Raw genomic sequence first — 5,231 nt, forward strand, 5'->3', positions numbered from 1 at the left:
AGTAGAAATCCTCGGGAACAATACTTACCGCCATGCCATGCTTGTTTCTTCTTCTTTTTTTTAAAAAAAAAAAATTATTTTATTTATTAAGTTTGCTATATGGCATATGTACTTACCAGAGAGAGACAGAGAGAGAGGGAAAGTAAGAAAACAAGACGCTAGGTCTGAGATTCAAACCATGGTTGGCCATGTGGGAGTCCAGCGCCTTAACCACATGCCACCTGCTGGCTCCATGCTTGTTTCTTCTATGTCTCTCTAGATAAGGCAAAAATACCAGCAGTTCATAGAGATTCTGGGAAAAGAGGGAGGAACAGACAGGGAACAGAGCGGTAGTGAAACTACTCTGTATATAATGATAAAATACACGTCATTATACATTTGTTTCTCTGTTGGACTGTGAATCACTCAAGAACATGGCCCAGCCTGGTATCATAATAGGTAGCAAAGTAATCAGGAGTAGATTTTCTTTTTTTTTTTTTTTCGCTATAGGGCATGTGCACTCGCCAGACAGAGAGAGAGAGACATAGAGACAGAAAGCGAGAAATCGCCCCCCCAGGGGGGATGGTCACGCCTCAATCCCTTCTCCTCCATTCTCCTCTTGGGATCTTGGGCACGCACGCACATTTGCCCGGTGTGAGTTTTAAGCCACCGGGTCTGGGACGCGAACCGCGGTCAACTACATGGGAGGCCAGCGACATAGTCATTACACTAACTGCTGGTTCTCAGGAGTAGATTTTCTTTATCTTATATATCCAGGATCTAAAGTACTATATTTGTTAAAGGATACATACATACTTATCTAAATTTCACATCACAATAAAGATAATTCCAGGAAGAATAAAGAAGATAAAACCAGGAAGAATAGAGAGATCCCATAGCAATATGATCATGTGCTTCTCAAGAATGGCCTCACAAGGTCATATTCTCAGGCCAAGCACCACTCTTTGGCATCTTGTTCTCAGACACTGGGTTTCTCAGTCCCTACAAATGATTATGTCCTTGATGACAGACTGATTATTCTAACTAAAACAACATATTTACCAAAATGTCCGTATAAATTATTTTCAGTGGTCAGCCTTCCTTGTCAGTGACAACACTCTCTTTCCTAAAATCAACCATTCTCTAGTTATGTCTTTATTTTTTTTTTGATGGGTTTTTGTTTGCTTAATACATCTGAAAAGAATGCATATACAAAGAACTGAGACATGAGAAAGCATTGATTCAACACTAACGGAGCTACACGAATTAGGATTGGAGGAAGGTGGAAAAGATTACCTAAACATTTTTAAAAATTGGAAACTGCAACCAAAATAAGCTGGTAAAACCCCTATTAACACTTATGAAGAGTCTTCTTAAGACTCCTTCCATGATTTTTAGTAAACTAGAGAGCCTCAACGGGCTGCTCTAGGGTTCCTCATATGCGAAACAGAAAGGGGATTCCACTGACTGGTCCCCGTGTTGGTAAATGTTCTCTCCACCCCCACCCTACCCCAGCTTCTTAATGAAGCAGGCTCCATCCTCATAACTTGAAAGAGGATGTGACTCAGTCCATAGTCATCTGTCTTCTAGCACCACCCCTCGGATTTCGTCTGTATACCAGGGCTTTGGCTGTGTTCTAGGAACACCGAATCATACACTAGTGAGCTGCAAATCTAGGCTAAGCATATAAGGCAATGACTGACGTGAAAAAAAAAAAAAGTCTTTTAATTACGAACTCAATCCATTTGGTGAATTTCAAAAGGTGCAATACTTTTCTTATCAGTGAAAGAAGTTAGAAATTAACTTCCAAAAAAATCAGCAAATGGCAAACGAATTTCCTTGAAAGTCACAGTCATGTATATAGTGCATCCTAGGAAAGAGGAGGGGCAAGACAGTTTCCACCCACTCTCATGAGTTTCATCAAATACTGGATCTACTCCAGGGTGGAGAGAAAAGGCAACTTTCAAAAAGGAGTATGTTATTAAATGAGGCATTTTCCATACTCCTTCCTAAGAGCACCAGGTGGGGACCATGTTTTCTAAACTAGAATTAGGAAGTGGAACGTGGAATCGATCCATCCTCCTCCCCTTAAGGGCTGTTTACTGGTTAATGAATTTAAAAACCAAGACTAAAAAACAAAATCCCCCGGGGAACCAGCAGTTAGCGTAATGGCTATGTCGCTGGACTCCCACGTAGTCAACTGCAGTTTGCGTCCCGGACCCGGTGGCTTAAAACTCACGCCGGGCGCATGTGCGTGCGTGCCCAAGATCCCGAGAGGAGAATGGAGGAGAAGGGATTGCGGCGGGGGGGGTGATTTCTTGCTTTCTGTCTCTATGTCTGTCTGGTGAGCCCACGTGCCCTATAGTGATAAAACCTCTCCCAAAAATAAATAAATAAATAAATAAGGAAGAAGGAAAAAAAAAAAAGATGTCCCAGATTATTCTCCAGAGTGGAACCAGGGAGCAGCTTCAACAATTCAGATTAGTCTGTTACAGAGTCATCACAAGCATGCCTTGCTTTTAAACAAAACAAAAAATATTTTTGAAACAACAAAACAAAGACTAGTACTGATCACTTTTCTGACAATATACAATTACTCAAAATTAACTAGTATCAGAAGGGGGAGGGGGGTCATACCTATGGGCTTTGTCTCCCATGAGTGCATGTGGGGAGGTGCAGGGCATTTGTCATTATTGCAAAAACGAATTTTAATTTTTAATCTTTAGTTTGATTTAAACATTGCTTTTAGTATGATGCCGACACCAGCTGTGCAGAAGGGCTCTGGAGAGATGCTCATAGCAGCACACACCTGCGACTCTTCTTGGGTTCTGGAGGCTCCAGAACAGCCAGTATTGCTTCATTACATTCTTTAGGCCTTTCTGTGTGAGTGCAGAACACTCCACATACTTGACAGCCTTCAGGTCACGGGCCAGGTTTCAGCAGTCCCTGGAGTGATAGGCTTCTGTTTGTTCTTGGCAAGTTTCTCAATAGTAGAGGGGTCATCTCTGAGATCAATTTGAGTTCCAATAAGCAAGAAAGGAGTCTTTGGACAGTGATGAGTAATCTCAGGCACCCACTTTTCTTTCATATTTTCAAATGAGGACAGAGAAACCACTGAAAAGCAAACTAGAAATACATCTGTTTGTGGATAACTCAGCGGTCGTAATCTGTCATAATCCTCTTGCCCTGCAGTATCAAAGAGCCCAAGAGTATATGGCTCTCCACCAATCATAACTGTGACTGCATAGTTGTCAAAAATGGTACATACTCAGATGGAAATTTGTTTGTTGTGTCGGTTATCAGGAGACATGTTTTACCAACAGCACCATCACCCACAACGACACACTTAATTGTCTGCATTGCTGAAATAGTTGTGTATCCACTTTAAGTATTTTCAATTTGATGCTGACCTCAGCTCCTCCACCCAGGCATTCTCTCTAGTTATGTCTTAAAACAAATCATTCTGTACCACTTATTGACATTTCCTGATATGTCACAGTGGTTTGAAATATATTGTTTTAAACGTGTATTCATTTTTGTGGCATTGTCTTGAGGCTCAGTAAACTGTTCACCTGTTTGCCTGGATTTTCCACAAAATAGTGAGGAAACATGCATTATGTTCTGGGCTGACTCTCCTATACAGGTGGTGAGATGAGGAAGGGCAAATTGACTTTTTCCAAAACACATAGCTGGAAAGGGGAAAGACCTTCTGACATTTATTTCTGTTCAAGAGGAGGAGACTGAACACATATTTAAATCACACCAATTTACCGTATTAGGATAAAACAAAGCCCTGTTATCTCAAAATTAGAATTAGTTTGACCTTGATAAAATACTCTATCCAGCAACACTGCCTGTGAAGAGCAATTAAGACCTAGAGCAGAGTACTAACTCTATCAACTCACTAGCTGGGAGACATCTATTGAGATTCTTAGGCCTTCTCCCTCAGTCTCTCAAAGGAGAGTACAATGAGGTATAGTGACTTGATTCTCAAGTCAATAGATAAAGGAAAATAAATCAAAATTACCTATGAAAATCACTTGAATTTTCCCCAAGTATAGTAATATTGACTTTTGTGTACACAACACTATATAGTAAGTCTTATGGGCACTCTATTTTGAGCAATCATCTGGATAAACTAAAGAAATAAAAAGAGGGACCAGCCAGTGGCATGGTGGTTAGAGACTGGATTCCTCATGCCCAACTGCAAGGTTCAAGTCCCAGACATGGTAGCAAGAAAAATATGCTGAGCACCATGTGGGTCCATGCCCTAAAACTGGGGAAGGGACTGCAGCATGGCCATTCCCCATTACTGGTGCTTTCTTTATATATAAAAAAAAAAAAAAAAAGATGGCCATGCCACAATGGCTTCTCCTCCCTTCTCCTCGCGGGATCTTGAGCAAACACGCACACGCGCCTGGCGTGAGTTGAAGCCACCGGGTCGGGAGGCAAATCACGGTCGACTATGTGGGAGTCCAGCGACATAGCCCTTATGCTAACTGCTGGTCCCAGTGACTGGTGCTTTCTCACTTTCTCTCTGTTTCTGTACACCAGCACATGTACTATATAGCAAATTTTGTTTTAATATTAAACGAAATATATGAGTTACTATAAAACTATAATGGCATATTCCTATGTCTACATATTAAAGTCATTCAAGTTTTATAGCTCTTGAAATACTAAATATAAATAGGATACAGATGTAGAACATGACACCAGTTCCTTAATAAACTTCAGTGTCGTTCCTTTTTTCTCCCCTGGTGTACCAGGAATCCTTCACAGAGCAGCTGCTTTATTGTGGTTAAACGTAGGCACCTAATGATTCATCCAGAGAAAAATAAGAGAAGAATCCTTTGCACCTTGTTTGAGGTTTTGGCACTGGCAGTCAAAAGTTCCTCAATAACTATGAGAATAAAATATTTACCCGAGATGAGAACTCAGGCTATTTCAACTTCAGGACACCAGGTAAATTTGACGCAGCAAGGTTTCTTAGACCCAGAGCTACTTTGAATCCCGAGTCCTCGGCTCAGGACCTACCCGCCGGCTCGCGGACTCTTCGGGGCTTCCGTAGTCTCGCTCAGCTTCGCGAGACCCGGGCTGAGCTCCGCCGCGCGGCGCTGGGCGGCTCCAGAACACTTCCGGGAGGCAACCATGTAGGGGACCGCAGTGTGTTCCCAGAGGCCTCCAGGCTGCTACCTCCGTCTGGACCTCGGGACTCAAGTGGTGGGCACGGAGCGGGAGGCAGGGAGCCC

At 42.3% G+C, this 5,231-nt stretch overlaps 1 pseudogene; it reads right to left on the reverse strand.

The window, feature by feature from the left end:
- Positions 1 to 2,564: 2,564 nt before the first annotated feature.
- Positions 2,565 to 3,430, reverse strand: LOC102482345 (cell division control protein 42 homolog pseudogene; annotated as a pseudogene).
- Positions 3,431 to 5,231: the final 1,801 nt, after the last annotated feature.

This window comes from Tupaia chinensis, unplaced genomic scaffold (assembly GCF_000334495.1).
Source record: "Tupaia chinensis unplaced genomic scaffold, TupChi_1.0 Scaffold000212_1, whole genome shotgun sequence".
Lineage (NCBI taxonomy): Eukaryota > Metazoa > Chordata > Mammalia > Scandentia > Tupaiidae > Tupaia > Tupaia belangeri.